This window comes from Pseudophryne corroboree, chromosome 2 (assembly GCF_028390025.1).
Source record: "Pseudophryne corroboree isolate aPseCor3 chromosome 2, aPseCor3.hap2, whole genome shotgun sequence".
Lineage (NCBI taxonomy): Eukaryota > Metazoa > Chordata > Amphibia > Anura > Myobatrachidae > Pseudophryne > Pseudophryne corroboree.
In genome coordinates, this window is record NC_086445.1 from 775,916,926 (window position 1) to 775,929,431 (window position 12,506).

The window sequence follows — 12,506 nt, forward strand, 5'->3', positions numbered from 1 at the left end:
TGAGAATATCCCACTGATAGGTACTTATTTAAGCGAGGAAGTAGTCTGTGACCGATTAAAACATTTAAAGATTAATAAATCACCAGGTCCCGATGGTATTCACCCAAGGGTTCTAATGGAGCTTCACTCTGAACTTGCAAAACCGCTATTTTTGATCTTTAAGGATTCAGTAATCAGGTATGGTTCCCAAAGACTGGCATATAGCGGAAGTAGTGACTATATTCAAAAAGGGAAGTAAAGCTGAACCAGGTTATTATAGACCAGTTAGTCTTACATCTGTAGTGGGGAAAGTATTGGAAGGTATTCTAAGAGATAGTATTCAGAAGTTCCTTGAAGTCAATAAGGTCATTAAAAGGAATCAACATAGGTTTATGAAGGACAGATCCTGTCAAACCAATTTCCTTGGCTTTTATGAAACAGTAAGCGCAAACCTAGATCAGGGTAAAGAGGTGGATGTAATCTTTTTAGATTTTGCCAAAGCATTCGACACTGTACCACACATGAGACTTATCTACAAGCTACAAAAATCAGGGCTAGGAAGCACAATATGCACTTGGGTCAAAAACTGGTTAGATAATAGGGAGCAGCACGTTGTGGTAAATGGATCTTTCTCTGACGTCCTAAGTGGATGCTGGGGACTCCGTCAGGACCATGGGGAATAGCGGCTCCGCAGGAGACAGGGCACAAAACTAAAGCTTTAGGATCAGGTGGTGTGTACTGGCTCCTCCCCCCATGACCCTCCTCCAAGCCTCAGTTAGGTTTTTGTGCCCGTCCGAGCAGGGTGCAATCTAGGTGGCTCTCTTAAGGAGCTGCTTAGAAAAAGTTTTTAGGTTTCTTATTTTCAGTGAGTCCTGCTGGCAACAGGCTCACTGCATCGAGGGACTTAGGGGAGAGAAGTTCAACTCACCTGCGTGCAGGATGGATTGGCTTCTTAGGCTACTGGACACCATTAGCTCCAGAGGGAGTCGGAACACAGGTCTCACCCTGGGGTTCGTCCCGGAGCCGCGCCGCCGACCCCCCTTGCAGATGCTGAAGATTGAAGGTCCAGAAACCGGCGGCAGAAGGCTTTTCAGTCTTCATGAAGGTAGCGCACAGCACTGCAGCTGTGCGCCATTGTTGTCACACACTTCACACCGACGGTCACGGAGGGTGCAGGGCGTTGCTGGGGGCGCCCTGGGCAGCAATGTATAATACCTTATTCTGGCTAAAAATACATCACATATAGCCCCTGGAGGCTATATGGATGTATTTAACCCCTGCCAGGTCTCAGAAAAACGGGAGAAGAAGCCCGCCGAAAAGGGGGCGGGGCCTATTCTCCTCAGCACACAGCGCCATTTTCCCTCACAGAAATGCTGGTGGGAAGGCTCCCAGGCTCTCCCCTGCACTGCACTACAGAAACAGGGTTAAAACAGAGAGGGGGGGCACTTATTTGGCGATATGTATATATATATATATTAAAATGCTATAAGGGAAAAACACTTATATAAAGGTTGTCCCTGTATAATATAGCGTTTTTGGTGTGTGCTGGAAAACTCTCCCTCTGTCTCCCCAAAGGGCTAGTGGGGTCCTGTCCTCTATCAGAGCATTCCCTGTGTGTGTGCTGTGTGTCGGTACTTGTGTGTCGACATGTATGAGGACGATGTTGGCGAGGAGGCGGAGCAATTGCCGGTAATGGTGATGTCACTCTCTAGGGAGTCGACACCGGAATGGATGGCTTATTTAAGGAATTACGTGATAATGTCAACACGCTGCAAGGTCGGTTGACGAAATGAGACGGCCGGCAAACCAATTAGTACCTGTCCAGGCGTCTAAAACACCGTCAGGGGCGTTAAAACGTCCTTTTACCTCAGTTGGTCGACACAGACACAGACACGGACACTGACTCCAGTGTCGACGGTGAAGAAACAAACGTATTTTCCTTTAGGGCCACACGTTACTTGTTAAGGGCAATGAAGGAGATGTTACATATTTCTGATACTACAAGTACCACAAAAAAGGGTATTATGTGGAGTGTGAAAAAACTACATGTGGTTTTTCCTGAATCAGATAAATTAAATGAAGTGTGTGATGATGCGTGGGTTTCCCCCGATAGAAAATTATTGGCGGTATACCCTTTCCCGCCAGAAGTTATGGCGCGTTGGGAAACACACCTTAGGGTGGATAAGGCGCTCACACGCTTATAAAAACAAGTGGCGTTACCGTCTCCAGATACGGACGCCCTCAAGGAGCCAACTGATAGGAGGTTGGAAAATATCCTAAAAAGTATATACACACATACTGGTGTTATACTGCGACCAGCGATCGCCTCAGCCGGGATGGGCAGCGCTGGGGTGGCTTGGTCGGATTCCCTGACAGGAAATATTGATACCCTTGACAGGGACAGTATTTTATTGACTATAGAGCATTTAAAAGATGCATTTCTATATATGCGAGATGCACAGAGGGATATTGGCACTCTGGCATCAAGAGTAAGTGCGATGTCCATATCTGCCAGACGATGTTTATGGACACGACAGTGGTCAGGTGATGCAGATTCCAAACGGCACTTGGAAGTATTGCCGTATAAAGGGGAGGAGTTATTTGGGTCGGTCCATCGGACCTGGTGGCCACGGCAACAGCTAGAAAATCCACCTTTTTTACCCCAAGTCACATCTCAGCAGAAAAAGACATAGTCTTTTCAGCCTCAGTCCTTTTGTCCCCATAATATCTGCCCAGGGATAGAGGTAAGGGAAGAAGACTGCAGCAGGCAGCCCATTCCCAGGAACAGAAGCCTTCCACCGCTTCTGCCAAGTCCTCAGCATGACGCTGGGGCCGTACAAACAGGTGCGGTGGGGGGTCGTCTCAAGAGATTCAGCACGCAGTGGGCTCACTCGCAAGTGGACCCCTGGATCCTACAAGTAGTATCCCAGGGGTACAGATTGGAAATTCGAGACGTCTCCCCCTCGCAGGTTCCTGAAGTTTCCTTTACCAACGTCTACCTCCGACAGGGAGGCAGTATTGGAAACAATTCACAAGCTGTATTCCCAGCAGGTGATAATCAAAGTACCCCTCCTACAACAAGTAAAGGGGTATTATTCCACACTATATTGTGGTACTGAAGCCAGACGGCTCGGTGAGACCTATTCTAAATGGAGTCACTCAGAGCAGTGATAGCGAACCAGGAAGAAGGGGACTATATGGTGTCCCTGGACATCAAGGATGCTTACCTCCATGTCCAAATTTGCCCTTCTCACAAAGGGTACCTCAGGTTCGTGGTACAAAACTGTCACTATCAGTTTCAGACGCTGCCGTTTGGATTGTCCACGGCACCCCGGGTCTTTACCAAGGTAATGGCCGAAATGATGATTCTTCTTCAAAGAAAAGGCGTCTTAATTATCCCTTACTTGGACGATCTCCTGATAAGGGCAAGGTCCAGGGAACAGTTGGAGGTCTGAGTAGCACTATCTCAAGTAGTTCTACGACAGCACGGGTGGATTCTAAATATTCCAAAATCGCAGCTGTCTCCGACGACACGTCTGCAGTCCCTAGGGATGATTCTGGACACAGTCCAGAAAAAGGTGTTTCTCCCGGAGGAGAAAGCCAGGGAGTTATCCGAGCTAGTCAGGAACCTCCAAAAAACCAGGAAAAGTGTCAGTGCATCATTGCACAAGGGTCCTGGAAGAATGGTGGCTTCTTACAAAGCGATTCCATTCGGCAGATTTCACGCAAGAACTTTTCAGTGGGATCTGCTGGACAAATGGTCCGGATCGCATCTTCAGATGCATCAGCGGATAACCCTGTCTCCAAGGACAAGGGTGTCTCTTCTGTGGTGGCTGCAGAGTGCTCATCTACTAAAGGGCCACAGTTATGCATTCAGGACTGGGTCCTGGTGACCACGGATTCCAACTTGAAAGGCTGGGGAGCAGTCACGCAGGGAAAAAATTTCCAGGGAGTGTGATCAAGTCTGGGGACTTCTCTCCGCATAAATATACTGGAGCTAAGAGCAATTTACAATGCTCTAAGCTTAGCAAGACCTCTGCTTCAAGGTCAGCCGGTATTGATCCAGTGGGACAACATCACGGCAGTCGCCCACGTAAACAGACAGGGCGGCACAAGAAGCAGGAGGACAATGGCAGAAACTGCAAGGATTCTTCGCTGGGCGAAAATCATGTGATAGCACTGTCAGCAGTTTTCATTCCGGGAGTGGACAACTGGGAAGCAGACTTCCTCAGCACGACCTCCACCCGGGAGATTGGGGACTTCATCGAGAAGTTTTTTCCACATGATTGTGCACCGTTGGGAAAGACCAAAGGTGGACATGATGGCGTCCCGCCTGAACAAAAAACTGGACAGGTATTGCGCCAGGTCAAGAGACCCTCAGGCAATAGCTGTGGACGTTCTGGTAACACCATGGGTGTACCAGTCGGTGTATGTGTTCCCTCCTCTGCTTCTCATACCTAAGGTACTGAGAATTATAAGACGTAGAGGAGTAAGAACTATACTCGTGGCTCCTGATGGGCCAAGAAGGACTTGGTACCCGGAACTTCAAGAGATGCTCACAGAAGACTCAGGGCCTCTGCCGATAAGAAGGGACTTGCTTCAGCAAGTACCATGTCTGTTCCAAGACTTACCGCGGCTGCGTTTGACGGCATGGCGGTTGAACGCCGGATCCTAAGGGAAAAAGGCATTCCGGAAGAGGTCATTCCTACCCTGGTCAAAGCCAGGAAGGAGGTGACCGCACAACATTATCACCACATGTGGCGAAAATATGTTGCGTGGTGTGAGGCCAGGAAGGCCCCACGAAGAAATTTCAACTCGGTCGATTCCTGCATTTCCTGCAAACAGGAGTGTCTATGGGCCTCAAATTGGGGTCCATTAAGGTTCAAATTTCGGCCCTGTCGATTTTCTTCCAGAAAGCATTGGCTTCAGTTCCTGAAGTCCAGAAATTTGACAAGGGAGTACTGCATATACAACCCCCTTTTGTGCCTCCAGTGGCACTGTGGGATCTCAACGTAGTCCTGGGATTCATCAAATCACGTTGGTTTAAACCGCTCAAATCTGTGGATTTGAAATATCTCACATGGAAAGTGACCATGATGTTGGCCCTGGCCTCGGCCAGGCGAGTGTCAGAATTGGCGGTTTTGTCTCATAAAAGCCCATATCTGATTGTCCATTCGGACAGGGCAGAGCTGCGGACTCGTCCCCAGTTTCTCCCTAAGGTGGTGTCAGCGTTTCATCTGAACCAGCTTATTGTGGTACCTGCGGCTACTAGAGACTTGGAGGACTCCAAGTTGCTAGATGTTGTCAGGGCCCTGAAAATATAGATTTCCAGGACGGCTGGAGTCAGGAAAACTGACTTGCTGTTATCCTGTATGCACCCAAAAAACTGGGTGCTCTTGCTTCTAAGCAGACGATTGCTAGTTGAATGTGTAGTACAATTCAGCTTGCACATTCTGTGGCAGTGTTTTCAAAAAGGGGGAAGGTTTATCCTGCACCGGCCTGTTTTTTAGATATATATGAGATAATGATACTTAAACCAAAAATCGGACAATAATATTAAATAAACATTATTCCCATCTGTCCATATGGCGGTGCGCCCCGAGTCAAAGAGAAGGCAAAATGTAACAAAAGGAGAAAAAAGTATGACTCTTGTTTGGGCGCACTCTTGTTGTATCGTGTTGTCTATTGATTAGTGATGTGTATAAAAATATAGTCAAATCTTTATTTCTACTCATAAAATAAATGGGAACTCAGCACAAAAGAAAAAATCAGTGATTAAGTTTAACATAAATGGATAGTAGCATTCCAAATGATGAAACAAAAATTGTATTTTTCTGAAATTAGAAATGTTCAGATCTTATTTTATGCTCAGATAAATGCATATTGGAAGATAGCTACATACCATGCTGCTTCCGTCTGCTAAAGATCTGTACAAACTGTGTTTGTATTGATAAAGCCCTAAGTAGGGATGATTTCAAGTGAGGGACTACACCCTGACTGAGATCTAGCCCTGATAATTCAAGTCCTTATTGGAGATGGAGATGAGATATGAACACAATGAGGTGCTAAGAATAAGTGAAAGTGGTGATCCTGCTGTTAGTGTTATCTCACAGGGAATGCAGCCTTCCTACTGCACTGGGTATTCCCTAGTGGTCGCCCAACTAGGTACTGACCTAGCCCACCTCCGTTTAGCTTCCAAGATCAGACGAGATTGGGCGTGAGCGTAGGGGTATGGTAGTAGGAAGATTTGCCCTGTGCCACTAATGAGAGTGCACCGAAACAGAAGATGGATTGCCCTCTGAGAGGGGAATGGAGGAAAAGAAGAGATGGGGGGGGGGGGGGGGGGAGAAGGAAAGGATAGATATTGGAGCGTGAATCTGCTGTCCTCGTTAGACGGGAGAGACGTGTCCCCAGGGGGACGCGTTCACCAGAATCGTGGATGAGAGTTCACGGAAAAAAGAATTGGATGAAAAAAGAAGAAAAAAAAGGAGAAAAAGAGAAAGCAAATGATAAATAAATTAGAACCAGGAAATTAGAACCAGGAAAATAAATAGTTAAATATCACCCATGCAGTCTTCAGGTGGGAGGGGGTCCGCAGGAAAGAGGGGAAAACGCGTTTCACCCGGTCACGGGCTTGTTCACTTCCATGAAGCAGCTGAAGTGAGACCTCTTTATCGCATAACACTACTGGATCTTCCCAGGGGCATTATAATTAAGCTTTTAGTGATATGTAACCATGTTGTGTTTCACCAAATATTATTTTTGATGTTTCATCCTTACTCTGTTAGATGCGGGTAAAACCCCTCATTGAATGAATGCAGATTTCCTCAGGTACACACACATTTAATTTTGTGTGGTCACGCAGCCATATCTGCTCCAAAATCTCAAACTGTGTGTTTTCATGATTTCACTGTGCTATAATTCTGAGTCCTGTATATATCATATTTTTCTGACCAAATTGCATATATGTCCGAAGACTGAAATCAGTACAATCATAATAAGTCTTTGATACATTGTGTTGACTATCTGATAATTTACAAACTGCATGGGGTTCTTTTGACTGAATTCAGTATAACCCAATATGCCTTTGGGCGTATGATCTAGTGTGTTTTAAAGCTGACCAATAGGGTCTTCACCATTACTGGCGTCTTACTGTACAATTTAAGGTACACGTTTAGGACTAGCAGTGGTGTGTGATTTTGCACCAAGTCCTCTGCCGGTAATTTGACCCTCAGCAGGAGGTTTTTCAATATCTCTCTTCCTCCTGCCCAAATATCCTCAGTGTTAACATTCTCAAATTCACACACGGCATGATTGGCTCTTGCTTGATATTGCTATTTATTACAGTGATTCCCATGTCCATGCAATTCCCTCTCTTTCTCTTTTTCTCCTTTTTTTTCTTCTTTTTTCATCCAATTCTTTTTTCCGTGAACTCTCATCCACGATTCTGGTGAACGCGTCCCCCTGGGGACACGTCTCTCCCGTCTAACGAGGACAGCAGATTCACGCTCCAATATCTATCCTTTCCTTCTCCCCCCCCCCCCCCCCCCATCTCTTCTTTTCCTCCATTCCCCTCTCAGAGGGCAATCCATCTTCTGTTTCGGTGCACTCTCATTAGTGGCACAGGGCAAATCTTCCTACTACCATACCCCTACGCTCACGCCCAATCTCGTCTGATCTTGGAAGCTAAACGGAGGTGGGCTAGGTCAGTACCTAGTTGGGCGACCACTAGGGAATACCCAGTGCAGTAGGAAGGCTGCATTCCCTGTGAGATAACACTAACAGCAGGATCACCACTTTCACTTATTCTTAGCACCTCATTGTGTTCATATCTCATCTCCATCTCCAATAAGGACTTGAATTATCAGGGCTAGATCTCAGTCAGGGTGTAGTCCCTCACTTGAAATCATCCCTACTTAGGGCTTTATCAATACAAACACAGTTTGTACAGATCTTTAGCAGACGGAAGCAGCATGGTATGTAGCTATCTTCCAATATGCATTTATCTGAGCATAAAATAAGATCTGAACATTTCTAATTTCAGAAAAATACAATTTTTGTTTCATCATTTGGAATGCTACTATCCATTTATGTTAAACTTAATCACTGATTTTTTCTTTTGTGCTGAGTTCCCATTTATTTTATGAGTAGAAATAAAGATTTGACTATATTTTTATACACATCACTAATCAATAGACAACACGATACAACAAGAGTGCGCCCAAACAAGAGTCATACTTTTTTCTCCTTTTGTTACATTCTGTGGCAGGACTGCCACAGCCAAAATATATAAATGCCCATTCCACAAGGAACGTGGGCTCATCTTGGGCGACTGCCCGAGGGGTCTCGGCTTTACAACTTTGCCGAGCTGCTACTTGGTCAGGGGCACACCCTGGCTGAGGAGGACCTGGAGTTCTCTCACTCGGTGCTGCAGAGTCATCCGCACTCTCCCGCCCGTTTGGGAGCTTTGGTATAATCCCCATGGTCCTGACGGAGTCCCCAGCATCCACTTAGGACGTCAGAGAAAATAAGATTTTACTTACCGATAAATCTATTTCTCGTAGTCCGTAGTGGATGCTGGGCGCCCATCCCAAGTGCGGATTGTCTGCAATACTTGTACATAGTTATTGTTACAAAAACATTGGGTTGTTATTGTTGTGAGCCGTCTGTTCAGAGGCTCCTACGTTTGTCATACTGTTAACTGGGTTTAGATCACAAGTTATACGGTGTGATTGGTGTGGCTGGTATGAGTCTTACCCGGGATTCAATATCCTTCCATATTGTGTACGCTCGTCCGGGCACAGTATCCTAACTGAGGCTTGGAGGAGGGTCATGGGGGGAGGAGCCAGTACACACCACCTGATCCTAAAGCTTTAGTTTTGTGCCCTGTCTCCTGCGGAGCCGCTATTCCCCATGGTCCTGACGGAGCCCCCAGCATCCACTACGGACTACGAGAAATAGATTTATCGGTAAGTAAAATCTTATTTTTTCAACTTGGACTAAAGTGCTAAGTGGTGTGCCGCAAGGCTCAGTATTTGGACCGCTATTGTTTAATATTTTCATTAACGACCTAACAGAAGGTCTATAGAGCATGGTGTCAATTTTTGCAGATGATACCAAATTGTGTAAAGTTATAAATGCGGAGGGGGATGCTGAGTTGCTTCAGAATGACTTAGTTAAATGAGAAGGTTGGGCAGCGAAATGGAGAATGCGCTTCAATACAGACAAGTGTAAGGTAATGCACTGTGGTAACAAGAACAAAAATAACACCTACCTACTAAATGGGGTAAAATTAGGGGATTCTGTACTGGAAAAGGACTTAGGTGTCCTCATAGATAGAAAACTAAGCAGTAGTACCCAAAGTAGGACTGCAGCAAAGAAGGCTAATAAGATATTAGCATGCATAAAACGGGGAATTGATGCTAGGGACGAGAGTATTATACTCCCGTTATATAAATCACTTGTGAGGCCACACCTTGAATACTGTGTACAATTCTGGGCACCTTACTACAAAAAGGATATCCTGGAGCTAGAAAAGGTTCAAAGGAGGGCGACCAAACTAATTAAGGGTACGGAGACGCTGGAATACGAGTAAAGGCTTGCAAGACTAGGCATGTTTAAACTGGAAAAGAGGAGATTAAGAGGGGACATGATCAACATTTACAAATATATAAGGGGACAATATACAGATCTTGCGCAGGACCTGTTTTTGGTTAGATCAACACAGAGAACTCGTGGACACTCGCTCAGGTTAGAGGAGAGGAGATTCCACACAATACGGCGTAAAGGCTTTTTTACGGTAAGGACGATACGTGTTTGGAATTCCCTGCCTGAGGGAGTTGTAATGGCTGACTCAGTCAACACCTTTAGGAATGGGTTAGATAAATTCCTAATGGATAAGGATATCCAGGGTTACGGGGCATAGTCACGCACTATGGTTATTATAAAAAAGTGGAGTAAAACGTAACGGCAGTCATCAACTTCAGTCAAAATTTTATACAAAATAATCGTGCATAGGAGACCACAAATAGGTTGAACTTGATGGACAATTGTCTTTTTTCAACCTTAGATACTATGTATGTTACATACAAGTCGCTGCGCGTCACCACCATTTTCACTTCGGCATTGGAGAGTGTAGAGAGAGGACGTGTCTCCGTCCTCAGTGTCCTGCATCAGTTCAGTGTTAGTGTCTTGTACTGCATCAGTCCAGTCACAGTGTTTGTGTCCTCTGCTGTAATATTTCCAGTGCTGCTGTATAAGTCCAGTCCAGTGGTGCTGTGTTGTGCTGCATCAGTTCAGTGGTGGTGTATTGTGCTGAATCAGTCCAGTCACAGTGGTGGTGTCCTCTGCTGCCATATGTCCATTGCTGCTGTATAAGTCCAGTCCATTGCAGTGGTGCTGTGTTGTCCTGCATCAGTCCAGTGGTGGTGTCCCTGTGCTGCTGTATATGTCCAGTGGTACTGCCATATATGTCCAGTGATACTTCCGTATATGTCCATTAATACTGCCATATATGTCCAGCGGTACTGCCATATAAATCCAGTGATCCTGCCATATAATTCCAGTGATCCTGCCATATAATTCTAGTGGTACTGGCGTATAAGTCCGGTCCCGTGATACTGCCGTATATGTCCAGTGGTACTGCCGTATAAATCCAGTGGTGCTGCCGTATAATTCCAGTGATCCTGCCATATAATTCCAGTGGTACTGGTGTATAAGACCAGTCCAGTGATAATGCCGTATATGTCCAGTGGTACTGCTGTATAAGTCCAGTGGTACTGCCGTATAATTCCAGTGATCCTGCCATATAATTCCAGTGGTACTGGCATATAAATCCAGTCCAGTGATACTGCCGTATATGTCTAATGGTATACTGCCATATAATTCCAGTGGTACTGGTGTATAAATCCAGTCCAGTGATAATGTTGTATATGTCCAGTGGTACTGCTGTATAAGTCCAGTGGTACTGCCGTATAATTCCAGTTATCCTGCCGTATAATTTCAGTGGTACTGGCATATAAATCCAGTGATCCTGACGTATAATTCCAGTGGTACAGGCATATAAATCCAGTGATCCTGCTGTATAATTCCAGTGGTACTGGCGTGTAAATCCAGTGATCCTGCCGTATAATTCCAGTAATCCTGCCATAAAACTAGGGATGTGCACTTGCAATTTTTCGGGTTTTGTGTTTTGGTTTTGTGTTCGGTTCCGCGGCCGTGTTTTGGGTTCGACCGCGTTTTGGCAAAACCTCACCAAATTTTTTTTGTCGGATTCGGGTGTGTTTTGGATTCGGGTGTTTTTTTCAAAAAACCCTAAAAAACAGCTTAAATCATAGAATTTGGGGGTCATTTTGATCCCAAAGTATTATTAACCTCAAAAAAAATAATTTCCACTCATTTTCAGTCTATTCTGAATACCTCACACCTCACAATATTATTTTTAGTCCTAAAATTTGCACCGAGGTCGCTGGATGACTAAGCTAAGCGACCCTAGTGGCCGACACAAACACCTGGCCCATCTAGGAGTGGCACTGCAGTGTCACGCAGGATGGCCCTTCCAAAAAACACTCCCCAAACAGCACATGACGCAAAGAAGAAAAAAAGAGGCGCAATGAGGTAGCTGTGTGAGTAAGCTAAGCGACCCTAGTGGCCGACACAAACACCTGGCCCATCTAGGAGTGGCACTGCAGTGTGACGCAGGATGGCCCTTCCAAAAAACACTCCCCAAACAGCACATGACGCAAAGAAGAAAAAAAGAGGCGCAATGAGGTAGCTGTGTGAGTAAGATAAGCGACCCTAGTGGCCGACACAAACACCTGGCCCATCTAGGAGTGGCACTGCAGTGTCACGCAGGATGGCCCTTCCAAAAAACACTCCCCAAACAGCACATGACGCAAAGAAGAAAAAAAGAGGCGCAATGAGGTAGCTGTGTGAGTAAGATAAGCGACCCTAGTGGCCGACACAAACACCTGGCCCATCTAGGAGTGGCACTGCAGTGTCACGCAGGATGGCCCTTCTAAAAAACACTCCCCAAACAGCACATGACGCAAAGAAGAAAAAAAGAGGCGCAATGAGGTAGCTGTGTGAGTAAGCTAAGCGACCCTAGTGGCCGACACAAACACCTGGCCCATCTAGGAGTGGCACTGCAGTGTCACGCAGGATCGCCCTTCTAAAAAACACTCCACAAACAGCACATGACGCAAAGAAGAAAAAAATAGGCGCAATGAGGTAGCTGTGTGAGTAAGCTAAGCGACCCTAGTGGCCGACACAAACACCTGGCCCATCTAGGAGTGGCACTGCAGTGTCACGCAGGATGGCCCTTCCAAAAAACACTCCCCAAACAGCACATGACGCAAATAAAAATGAAAGAAAAAAGAGGTGCAAGATGGAATTGTCCTTGGGCCCTCCCACCCACCCTTATGTTGTATAAACAGGACATGCACACTTTAACCAACCCATCATTTCAGTGACAGGGTCTGCCACACGACTGTGACTGAAATGACGGGTTGGTTTGGACCCCCACCGAA

General features: G+C 45.9%; 2 pseudogenes; one reads left to right on the plus strand and one right to left on the minus strand.

Annotated features, from left to right (window-relative positions):
• Window positions 1-6,103: 6,103 nt before the first annotated feature.
• Window positions 6,104-6,222, minus strand: LOC135054301 (5S ribosomal RNA; annotated as a pseudogene).
• A 1,392-nt stretch (window positions 6,223-7,614) lies between these two features.
• Window positions 7,615-7,733, plus strand: LOC135054302 (5S ribosomal RNA; annotated as a pseudogene).
• The last annotated feature ends 4,773 nt before the right edge of the window (window positions 7,734-12,506 follow it).